This window comes from Benincasa hispida, chromosome 5 (assembly GCF_009727055.1).
Source record: "Benincasa hispida cultivar B227 chromosome 5, ASM972705v1, whole genome shotgun sequence".
NCBI lineage: Eukaryota > Viridiplantae > Streptophyta > Magnoliopsida > Cucurbitales > Cucurbitaceae > Benincasa > Benincasa hispida.
The window spans coordinates 452,667-466,305 of NC_052353.1; positions in this window are offsets into that span (position 1 = coordinate 452,667).

A 13,639-nucleotide genomic window follows, 5' to 3' on the forward strand; every position below is an offset into this window, starting at 1 on the left:
AGACAATGTGAATAAAATATCATATATTTTATTAATCATAGAAAGAGATTGTTCAGTAATGTTTACAAACTATAAGACCTTACGAGATTTAGGACATCAACCCTAATAGTTGACCCCTACCCTGTCTCTCTCCCTCACTTAGTCAACTAAGTCTAACTACTGGATAAGTCTGTCACTGTCACATCTGAACCGAGTCGTCGACGTCCGCCGCTCATTCGCACCAAATGACTTCATCGCACACTTAACCCTTAAGATCTATGAAGTCACTGCCTTCACAACACCGTCGGTTGCACACTGTCTGCTCACCCACGTTGGGTTTATTTGTTTGACGTTACCAGTCGCTACTTTGTTCAGCCTTCGAACGTTGCGAATCGTCGATGTCTCTGTCTCTCTCTTGGCCTTTGATAACTTGTAGAAATACAAGTTATTTATGTCGTTTTATTTAGATTATACGGCAAAAATAAGGAAAAGTTGTGTCGACAGTATAGAAATTGGCTTAGAAATATGAAAATGGTATCGTGAACACACCCGCTAACTCCATTGCGATGGCGAAATTGAATGTCCAAGTCTTTGTTTTGTAAGAAATAGGTCACCAGATGCAACAATCGCTCGAGGACAAAAATGAACAATGCATCCATATTGCATGCGACAATCGATCAAGAACGAAAAAGAATGTCGCATCATCACAGCATGCGACAATCATTCAAGAACAAAGAAAGAATAACGTAATTGCAATGCATGCGACGATCGATCATGGACCTAAATGATTAACGCATTTCCACTGCATGCGGCAATCGACAAGAGATCAAAACAATTACACCGCATGCGGTGATCGATCGAAGATGAGAAAAGCAACACATTCACAAGGACTTCTGACAAGTGTACAACTTTTCTGTTGTATGATTTTGACAAATTGATCGTGGAGCAGAGCGGACATTTCCACTATGCCATGGCAGGAATTATCAGATTTTCAATGTGGGACCACTAATATAGAAGGATCCAAGGTCTATAAATAGCTTCCTCAAATTCAATGAAAAGGAGGCTGGCCTGAAGAGATAATCCAGAGAAAATCCGGGAGAATGACGAGACAAGACTGAAAGGTAAGTCTCCGAGCATGAAATTATTTCCATCCCCGAAGAAGAAGCTCTGTGTAAGAGGTCACTTCTACCTAGAAAGCAAACCTAAGAGGGAAGCTTTCCACTCCATTTCTTCCACACGCCGACAAGCACAACATCTCCGGTCGGGATCTGTGTCAAGACATTAACACTCTTTTCATATTTTTTTTTTTTTATTTTCCAATTCATCTATCTTTAATCTTTCATTCACCATCTGTAACAAACACTGATTTCTATATTTTAATATCATTCTACACATTCATCATCCATTTTCTTCATCATGTGTAACTAATCCCCTGAGTAAAGGGGAAGGATTAAACGAGTAAGTTAATCCTTGTTAAGGAAATCGGTTGAGTTAGCTAAAGCATGCTCAACGACATCTTCACCTATGAGAGCAGAAGTGAAGATGTTATTCCGCCTATCGAAAGAAGGTTGGAAGAATGTGTTAACTAAAGGGAGAAGTATTTCTAGAGGTGGAAACAATCTTGCGTTCATCATGTTCATCTATGTTTCACCATAGACATATGAAAACGCGGCCGATCACTAAAAGGTGTAAGCCAAGGGAAAGCGAAACCTTAGTTGCGTCCTCAGCAAGATTGATGAACTTGCGATGTCCTTTCCCTCGACCCATTCTCTTTCTGACTCACTTCTTAAGACTTGCCATCGTATTCATTAGATTCTTTTGCACAACTTCACAGCCAGTCCTCAACTTGTATATTAATAGTTTAGTCACTTATTTTATCACCGTAATTTACTTTATCGCATTTTATTTTTCAGCGCCTTTTAATCTTTACCGTAATTTACTTTTCATCGCAATTTACTTTTACCGCATTTTACTTTTCTACAAACCCAATTCATTATTCTTTATTTTAATCTGTCGTATATACCACATTAATATCGCATTAATTACAACAATCCTCGTGTTTGACCTCAGATCACTCTGAGAAACTTACGTTGGAATTATACTTGGTTCCAGCGTAAGAAAACTTGAGACATGCACTACACGAACGCATACTACGAAGCATTTGAGCATCATGCATACATTTAGAATGTAGTATCGCAATATTATAAGTCATAGCGCATAAGCATAAGCATTCCATTTTTAAATCTTTACAAGTTTTTGGCGCCATTGCCGGGGACAAGAACTTGAATCATTCATCAACGCATAAAATTTATCTTTACAACCTTCCACATAAATCTCCGCCGAAAATCATCACTGACGTCCGATTTGTGTCCAGCACCAGTTTCGTTCAGTAGGGTGTTGTTGTTGGGTCTTGCTGTTGACAAATCTCGTTGGTTTGTGCCACTTTTTGTCGAATTCTTGAAGTTAGGTGAGGATTGGCTATTTTGGATAAGTTTTAAGACCTTTCTTGGAAATATGAAGTACCCACTAGTGTTGGTTTCAATTTTTTGAAACCCGTTGTGATTAGATTTTGGATTCAAGACTTGGAAGTCATTAACGTGTTAATCATTTAGTGTTGAGGACCATCTTCAAGTGATTGCTTGGTAAGTATTAGAATGTGAAGTTTTTTTTTTTTTTTTTTTACTATTAACGGTGTTGTAATTTTGGGTTATAATGCCTAAATTTATTTGTTAGTTTTTTAGGCTTGCCATTGGGAAATGTCGAGTTGGTTTCAAACTCAACCATGCTTTGGGTAAGTTTAGAAATTCATGAGTGAAATTGTCTTTGGAAGCAAAACTCTAAATACTTAAGTTTGGTTGTGATTTTATGTTAGGAGTTCAAGCCAAGTTTACTTTAATCAAAGAAGAAGGTTATTTGCTAATTGTTAAGCCATAAACTCGAGGTAAGTGATTTACTACTGGTTCACCCTTAAACCCCAAGTTGATGTTAAGATCGTGAATACACTGAATGCATGCTTCCATTATGAAGAAATGATTTGTTATGATGGACTGAAGAATGGATTATTAAGGTTTTCTGGAAACCTATAGTTATGTTACTGAGTTTGTAATATCGTGTTCGTGGTTTGATACAAAAATTTGGATGTTATATGTTGCACGCTGGAATAATGGTGATTGTTAGCACTCCTATTGGGATGCGTACATCTCATTTTTTTTGTGGACCTTCGAGTTCACTTTTCATGTTCATATTCCAGCGTCCCTACGAGATCGCCATCTATGCTTATGATGTGACTCCTCCAGAATCACTACCTATAAAAGTGTGCTTTCGAGTTTACCCTTTATGTTTATGATACCTGATGTACACTTGTGTCTCGATGGGAAGACTAACAAGATCACTTAGTGGGCCCATTTTAATACTCACTTTATTCTCAACATGTTGTTTAGGTAAAGGGAAGTATAGAACGGTGAATGACAAAAAGAATCCATGGTCGAGTCTTTGGAACTTGACATCGCTTCTACACATATTTTCTCCAATTTTTATGTTTTGGGTTAGAAGTCAAACATTCAAATTCTTTTTTTTTTTTTAACTTATTTATTTACTTATTCATTCATTCATTCATTTATTCATTCATTTTAAATAGGAGTTAGGAGTAACCCGAACCATGAATTTATGTTTTTATTCTCTTGGCGCATCACTTAATAAAAGTGTTTTGTTTCTTTTACTTAAGTTTGAAAAAGTCATATTTTCACAATATGCATACATGTAGTAACGTCTTTACAATATGTTTAGAAAGTCGGATTGTTACAGATGGTATCAGAGCGGAACCTCTCCCAGTAAGATGTGGTTTCAAGATGAACCAAACAGAAGTTGGTGAGCATGTAATGACTCTAGTTTACGAGGGGTACATGAATGAATCGAGATCATGTTCGAAATGAGAAGGTTCTTAAGGACATGAAATTATGGTTGAGAAAGGCTTAAATGAAACTGTTAACTATTAACATGCAGAAGCAATTAGGATTTTAAGCGCTCTAACTACATTAATTTTTAGGTTACAAGCATGCATGTTCATAAATATAGAGATTAGGGTTTGATAGCACAATCTTTGTAGAACTAAAAAATCCAGCAATCTCTCCTTGAATTCTGAACATGAACTATTCGTAAACTACTCACTATAAGATTTTTTACCTGTTTCGATATTTTTTTCCCGACGCATTCATTTTCGTTTGCATAGGCATATATATCTTGACGAAAATTTAGTGTGTCAGCCAAAATTTATGCCGACGAAAATTGGAACTTATTCCGACAAAAATATGTATGGGGAAAAGTCATTAAAAAACCCCTTCTTCTTCCCCCTCCCCCTCACCCCCCATCGATTCCCTCCTACCTCACTATTCTTTCCTTTTTCCTTCCTCACACCACGAATTCACCTCCTCCACCCCTACTCTTCATTTCCCTGTTATTTTCCCTTCCCCCTCCATTTTTTTACACAAACGGCCACTGCTCCAACACCGAACGCCAATGCACACTACCTTCGCACGCCGTCACACGCACTGGTTGGTTCTTCTTCTCTTTCCTTTTTTCTAATAAATATTATTCGTATGTTGTGTTTGTATTATTATTCGGATAAAAGGTTTTGTTTCAGATTGGAATTTCAGATTGGAATTAGGATATTCATTTGTTTATGAATGAAATTATTCTTCTATCTTTCGTTTGTATGTGATTGGAAATAATGAAGGATGAATTATTTATGTATTTTGGTTTTAATTTTGTACATGAGATTCATTTGTTAATATTCAAGTTTAATCTTTCCTTTTTATGGTTATAATATGCTTTAAGTTTTAAAATGGAATTGCTAAGGATATTTAAAGTAAATTAACTTGATTCACACTTTTTACTTGCTAGTGTTAAATCATCGATTGACCCAAAAAACTTAAATCGATAGGTAAAGGTAAAATTGATATCATATCATCTAAAAAAACTCTAGTAAAGAGTCGTTTTGTTTGATTAATTAAAAAGATTGTGAGGAAAAATGAAAACTTTGAAAAAAAAAATTAGAAAATGGAAAACATTTACCTTTTAGCTTCATTTATTTAGCTTTTATCAATAAAGATTCACGATCACGAAAATTTGACCCTTTTTCCTTACTAATGTTCTCGTCACATGCTTGATGCAGACCGACCCTTCTGTAAAGTAAGAAGGTACACTGGAAATGTAGTGATTTCTCTCTTGTTCTCATCATAAAGGCCAAAACTAAGAGATAATGAAATATCTCCTTCATATAGCCAAAACTTAGACATGCTTTATTCATTTGGTTCAACGATGAATAAAGATTGGATTAAGCTTAAAGATAGATTCTCAAAAGAGTCCATTGATGGAGTTGCACAATTCATGGAAGTGGCAAAGTGTCATGTAAATGGAGAGGGGAAAACGAGATGTCCATATAAAAATTGTGAGAATTCAATTAATACTAAGGTTGAAGCGATTGTTTTCATCAAAATACATTGTGTCTAAGATGCGATGGCATAAGGATAAACGAGTTGAAACCAATGGTGTGTTGTAACATCTAGCTGATGCTGAAGGGTGGAAATATTTTGATAGAGAGTTTCCTAAATTTTCTTTAGATCCAAGGAATGTTCGGTTAGAAAAATGTCATGTTGAAGTCAATAGTTTCGGGTTTTCAAGATCAATTGACTGAAATCACAAGACAGTTAGCTGCGCAACAAAAGCAAAGAGATGGATCTTCAAACAACTTGGTACGTTATGACAACTTTCAGTTTTTGGTTACTGGATTTAGAAACTTAATTTGGTTGTTATGTGGCTATCCTGCAATTATAGTAGCCACTTCAAATATGAGCATTTTAGTGGATTTAGGAACGTCATTTATTTGTTGTAATTATTTTTTAGATTATCTAGAAGCCTAGTTGTGCACTTTAAAGGAACTTTGTTATTGAATTTATTTGTAGGGATCCAAAAGTTGAATTATATGCTTCTAGGACTATCAAATGACGGGTTTAACCTTGAAAGAAATTTAGGAGGATTTAGGGGGGATGGATTCACTTCGGCACTTTCTATGCATTTGTTGCTACTCTCGAGTTTAAATGGCATTTAGGTGGAACTAGGACACATTCGTAGCTTGGAAGGGGAGGGGAATGTATATGTTGTAATTGTGTTTTAGATTATTTTGAAGCCTAATTGTGGACTTTAAAAATAAATTCTTGGCTTATTTACAGGGATCCGATAGTTGTGGAGGTTTAAAGGGCGTTTATTTATTTGTTTAAGTGGATTTACGACATGGCCGTAATGTGGGGGAGGGGTTCACGTCTTTATTATAACCATTTTAATCACTTTTTAGATAGTAAAATGATTAGTTGTGGTGTTCATGTTTTAATTATGAACATTGACGACATGTTTATAGCTTGAGAGAGAGATCATTTCTCATCATTTTAAACATTTTTGTTTAAGTCTTTACTGATTGTTAAGATCTTTTTGTGCATTTTTCTTTGTTTATTTTAAGAAAGTTTTAATAATATTTGTTTTTCCTATTTCGGGTTGTTCATGTAAATTTTTAAAGATCATTTTTTTTAATTGCGAGAAGATTTTGTGAGATGATTACTTAGTTTGGTTTAGTATCTCACTTATTTTGGCTTAGGGAAGATTAAACTTTTTTTTGTATAGGGGATTTGTAAAAAGTTAGAAAAGCTCAAATTTAATTGTATATACAGCTTTTGTTCGTAGAATTTTATAGTTTGTATATTGAATATTAGTTTTATTTTTAAATATATAAGCTTACTTTTGTTATATTTATCCCTAATTGATTCGTTTGAAGACTAATTTTTGTTTGTGATAATTAGGTATTAAGAAAATAAAAAATTTGTTTATTTAATTGTTACAAAAAATATAAAAAATTATAAACAACTTATGCCAACACAAATAAAGGTTGGTAGAAATCTGTCTATTGAACTGAAATTTTGTTATTTAGGAGTATGCTTTTTCCGATGCAAATTGTATTTTATTGAGGAAAAACATATGTCGACGCAAACAACTGTGTTGCCAAAAATGGTATTTATGTCGACGAAATAGTTTTCGTCGAAAGGAACTTCTCCCGATATGGATACGTCGACGATTATGCCGACACAAAAAAATGTGTTGGCATAACCTATCCCGACGTTTTTAATACTTTGTCCAATATTTTTTTGCATGGGGAAATGTGAAAATTCTTGTAGTGACTATAGGAGTCCTCCCTACTATTATCCGACCTTGAAACGGATTGTGGGATCCAAATTGATATGAGATATAAGGAAAATTTGAGGATAGTAGAGTTTTGGGTGTGAAAATTTTGAAAAAACTAAAATTCTTCAAAAATCAAATTTTGCATGAAATTTTTACAACTATTAAAAATTTCTATTTATAAAAGAATTCATGCAAAAATGAATTCACAAAATTTTGACACAAAAAACATGCAAATTACGTGGGTAATTAAATGTATACTCAGTGGGTTTTGTGGGATAACCCACCAACTTTAAATTTCCATTTAAATTTGAGATTTCATAAATTTCAAATAAAAAGATTGCAAGAGTCCAAAAATTTTAATTTTAAATTAAACTAATTCTAATCATTAATTTAAAATAATAATTAAATAATTAAATTGATTTAATATCAAATATTAAATTAATAAAACACCTATCCCGAACTCGAATCCCCATTATGTATACAATATTTAAATATTTTCAACTCTCCAATTTGTTTAATTCCGCAACTAAATGTTAATTATATCGCATATAATTAATTATAATTCCCCAAACCGAATTTGAACATTTCAAATTCTCTCGATACATTGTTTTAAGGTTTAGTCCGTTATAAATTAGCAGGGGAGCTCATTGACCTAATTAACCAACATTCGTTAACTATCGGGACACTCCACTAAAGTCCAGTACCTGCACTCTCTTCGCTGTAGATATATTTTTGTCTACTTGATTCGATCATGATTAGTAAGTCGATCCTTCCTAGGTTGTTCATAATTACAGTTGGGTCAAAATTATCATTTTACCCCTGTAATTACATTTTACTTCTTAAATCTCATTGATCCTCTAATGAACAATCACTACAAGAAATCATACCTTTCCAATGCTTAAAATAATCGAAAAATGGTAAAAAAAATGCGTCGGGAGATCCATTCTCGACGACGTATCGGTCATCGGGAGTTGGGTCGGGAGAAGTCTGTAGGGAGTAGAAGATGCGCAAAGCCTACCGTCGGGAGTTGGACGCAACTCCTGATGGCTCATATATGGCGTTGGGAGTTTGTGAACAAACTCCCGACGCATTATATACGGTGTCAAGAATTTATGCACTCCCGACATATATATTGTAATCGTTGGGCCAGCGGGCGGGAATTCAATTTCAAATTTAAATTTGATATTTGAACTCCTGACGGCTTACCAACCGTTGGGAAATAGTCATTGTTTAAAAAGAAAAAATAGTTTGTAATTTGTAATTTTTATTTTCTTTAATTTAATTTTAATAACCTATAAAACATTATTAAGCAACTCAAACATATTCACATAAGAAATAAAACAAACAAACAAAGTCCATACTATTTTTTATTACCTAAAATAGAGAGCAGTTACAAGATAGTTTAAAAAGAAATATGTCTTCACAAATACATAAAAGAAATAACATAAAACAAAGTCAAGAAATATGTCTTCACAAATACATAAAAGAAAGAACATTAAGACAACATCTGGAACATAGCATCTCCAACAACATTCCAATCTCATTTCCAAACAGCATCCTACAACAAAAAAAATAAAATAAAATAAATAAAATCCAAATGTCATAAACTTCCAGAAACAAACAAAAAACTCCAAGTTCAATTCCAAAACGAGTATAACTGATCTCAACGCACCCCCACAACATTCAAACATCATAAACATCCACTAACACATAAAAAAAACTCCAACTTTCCCCTCAAAACAATTATAACCAAACTCACCCGACCCCCCACAACATTTAAACTTCATAAACATCCACAAACACACACAAAACTCCAACTTTCCCCACAAAAACAATTATAACCAAACTCTACCCATCCCTCACAAGATTTAAACTTCATAAACATCTATAAATACATACACACATGCACAAACTCCAATTCACCCCCCACAACATTCAAACTTCATAAACATCTACAAACACATAAAAACTCCATGTTCAACTCCAAAATCAGTATAACCAAACTCAACCCACCCCCCACAACATTGGAACTTCATAAACATCCACAAACACACAAAAAAACTCAAACTTCCCCCCCAAAACAATTATAACCAAACTCAACCATCCCCCACAACATAAAAACACATCAAAATCCAGTTGTTTGGCAACCATAATTGCAAAATAGGCAACAATTTATTATCATAAAGCCACTAGTGAGACATAACTACTTCGCTATCATAACTGCAGGATAACAACATCTTAGACAACTAGATAATGAAGTAATCATACCTAATTCGATGGCTATCCTCTCTGTGATCATATCATGCCTTCAATCATTTTTTTCAATTCTTCTATTTGTCTTGTATGATCCTCTCTCATTTGTTTTTAACGTCTTCAAGTTTTTTAATCCTTGATTTAACTATTTGAAAAAATTGGTTTTCAATTCCCCCACCTTCCTACTTTCCGTTCTGAGTAGATGACGAACTTGATGAGCTGCTACCCCTTCTTAACTTAGGTTTACGGCCCCAACCTAGGCCTTTTACAAATTTGGGTCATCTATCCAAAACCATCTCACTGATTTTATCCCCTATTAGTAGTTGAAAACCTTCTGGAGTGGGGTTAGATTGTAATTCTAACATTTGATTATGCACATATTAATTAAGTGTGTAAGTACAAACAACTTAACTTAAAAATGAAAAACAAAATGAAAATAAACCAAAATTGGTTACATGTGCATCCTTAACTGCCTGATTCATGATCTAGTTTATTATGTAGATTCTGGATATTTATCTGATCTACGTAAAGTTATATCTCGAACATGTTATCTATTGAGGATCTGTTATTGTTGGGTTTTATATCCTAAAACTCGTGGTTTGTAAACAATAAAACTTATTCTGAAAATTCAATAAGTTGTTATTGAATATATGAATTGCTTATTTCATTTTAGAAAGAAATCCAATAAACTAAAAGATCCATGACTATTACATAAGTACTTGAACTTTATGTGGAGACATAAAAGTTGATTAGGTTCGAGTAAATAGTCAAAATGATCTATAGTATATGGATAAGGTTGGGTGTCTTATTTTGGTAACACTATTGGATGCGGCTCACTTAGTAGTTGTTACAAGGAGTTGTAAAGTGCTTCAGACGATGTGATCCTAATTCGTACGTGTTGTGACATGAGGAGTGGGAGCGTCCTGTGTAATGGGTTTGTACAAGATCATACCACTAAATTAGTTACCTTACTTTATAACACTGTTTACTGTTTTAGACTGGCCATTTCAAAGTGATGACCTAGGTAACTTGACCTCAATCCTGTGCTAACTATGAACTATTGTTTATTCGGGATTATCCTTAGATTTACATAGGTGAGGGTTGGCTCAACAGCGTCGGCTTAATAAACCTCCATTTCACGGGTAAGAATGGGTAGATAGCTGGGGACATAGGGTGCAAGATGGAATTCACTCCTACCTGCTTTCAGGGATAGTAGAGAGGTTGTTCCCTTAAGTGCTGACTCCATGTCTTGAACAAGGGGCCCCACCCTCACATTTGCCCGAGAGGGACCTGGTTTAGTGATTGGATCATAAACCAATTGTTCATTAGAGGATTATTGGGAACTTAAGGAATAAGACGTAATATCGGGGGTAAAACTGTAACGACCCAAATTTCTAGCATGTTCCTAGGACGCTACTCTATGCATGCATAATCTTGGCAATACATTTCTCGAAGAATAATTAAATAAAAGAGATAAATTTTTATTTCATTAAATAAAGCTTAAATAAATAAAGAAGAGAAATCCTAGAAATATCGTTCGGGGTACCCCTAACCCAACTTTAAAATAAATCAAGGAATTAAATCAAGGAATATTTCATAAGATTTTTAAAATGCCTAACTCCTAAACCAGACTCTAGTACATGAAACTTAAGTGCAGAAGTAATAATTCGTCCAAATAGTCAGGTCACGGAGCTCTCTTGTCATTCGTCGGTCTATCTTTACCCTTACCTACATGAAAGGAAAGGGATGAGTATAAAAATATACTTAGTAGGCGACCCACTACTAGGCCCATCAATGATCTGTTAGTCTTTTCATTGAGACAGAAGTGCACAAGGGCATCATAGGCGTAGGCACAGGCATAACATAGGCATAAGGGGTGAACTCGAAGGCACGCTTTCATAATTGGTAGCCCCGGAGGGCACAATCATAAACATAAGTGGTGGTCCCAAAAGGATAATGTACATAAGCATATGGTGCAGGCCCGGAGGCTCACAACATGCGATGTGCATAGCCCAATGGCAACACTAACAGTCACTGAAATCTCATACAGACATAAAGCATTCATCCAACATCATAAATCATGCTAAAACTACGCAACCGTTTACAATTCATCCATCCATATACAGACATATAAAAAAATACATTCCAATTAGAACCAGTGGTACGCATGCTTAAGATCGAGGGCAAACCGTTAGTAAATCACTTACCTTGGGTTTAGGCCCACACAAAAGAAAATGGATAGCTGAAACTTCCTCCTAAATTAGCAAAGGCTTGAGTCAAAGCCTCTGACACCAACCACAAACACAATTCAATTTTTGGGGCGAATCCCCAAAATCCAAACAATTAATTCAGCAATCCTCACACAACTTACCCCCAAAACTTGCCCAAAAAAAAAACCAATGAAGGGTTTGGCGGCTACTACAATGCCTTAGAACCTCTACTTCGATCTTCTGATTCTACATTGGACTAAATGTCAAGCCAAGATTTCACTAAATAGCTAAGATCTTCCAAGAAACCTCAAAAGAACTTACCAAAACAATGTTATTCTTACCCTACAGTACGCGAACAGAGGCCATATGAGCAGGTCGACGTTGTACGGACGACCACTACCGCGGGTGTCGACGACCTTGACGACGATGGTAGGACGTAGTAGAGATCAGCTGCGGATGGCAAGACTCTCGTCTTCACGGCGATAATGGCCTGGTTGAAGTCGACGGAGGTCGTCGGTGCAAGTCTAGAACGACAAGTTAAAGCAGGGATGCGAGGCGTTGGTTGCGGCCGGACGAACGCGGCTCTGGATCAACGACGAATGGCGACGCCTTCTGGTGCGCGATCAACGGCGGCTACGGCTAGGCGGCGGGCTCCTCGTGCGGCTGGAAGAAGAAGAAACTTGGAAAGGGCGCCGTTGGCTGGAGAAGGAGAAGAAGATTTCCTCTTTTTTTCTTCTTTTTCCTTTTTTTCTCTATGCACACTTCCCGATGTCTTCTTTTTTAAAATAACCAAACCCTTAACCCTACTTCTTTTAGGAAAAGGCAAAAAAAAAAATATATATATATATATAACAACCCCAAATTTCCCTTTTTCCAAAAAGAAAAACTCAAACCATTAATAAAATATCTAAGTGCCTAAACTTTGGCCTTGAATTTAAAAGAAACGATTAATTCCACGAACTAATTTAAATCTTATCTAGATTCTAGGATGTTACAAACTTTCGTCCTTAAGAAACTTTCATCCTTGAAAGTTATAGTCCTGAAAGAGCTCTGGATGCAATGTTCTCATCTCATCCCCTCACTCCTAAGTTGCTTCCTCAAACTGATGATTCTGCCACAGAACCTTTACCAGTGGCATCTCCCTGTTGCGCAAAACTTTCACCTCCCTGGCCACAATTTGGCAGGTTTCTCTTCGTAACTTAAGTTTTCATTCAACTGCAAGGGCTCAAAGTCCACCACATGAGACGGGTTCATTAAATACTTCCTCAGCATGGAAACATGAATGACATTATGGACTGCGGAGAGAGTCGGTGGCAAAGCCAAATGGTAGCCACAAAGCCGACTTGCTCTAGGATCTCGAATGGCTCTACAAAACGGGGACTTAGCTTACCCTTCTTTCCGAATCTCAGGACACCCTTCATTGGCGCCACTTTAAGGAACATTTTGTCACCTACCTCGAACTCAAGATCTTTATGCCTAACATCAGCNGTCACCTACCTCGAACTCAAGATCTTTATGCCTAACATCAGCGTAATTTTTTTGTCTACAATGTGCTACTAGCATTCGAGCCCTGATCTTCTGCAAGGCTTCATTTGTCAACTCCACTAACTCAGTTCCTATCAGTTTCCTCTCCTCAACCTCCCCCCTAGTAAACAAGAGACCTACAACCTCTACCGTAAATAGCTTCAAATGGCGACATGCTAATGATGGCTTGATAGCTATTATTATAAGCAAACTCTGCCAAATGCAAGTGGGAGTCCCAACTCCTAGAGAACTCTTGCCCATGCGTCTGGGGGTGAAAGGCTGTACTGAAGTTTAACCACGTCCCTAAAGCTGTCTGGAGGCTCTTCCAAAAATTGGAGGTGAAACGAGGGTTCTTGTCAGACACGATTGACACTAGCACACCATGCAATCTTACTATCTCCTTCATATATAGCTGAGCCCACTTACTCACCGCGTACGTGGGCTTC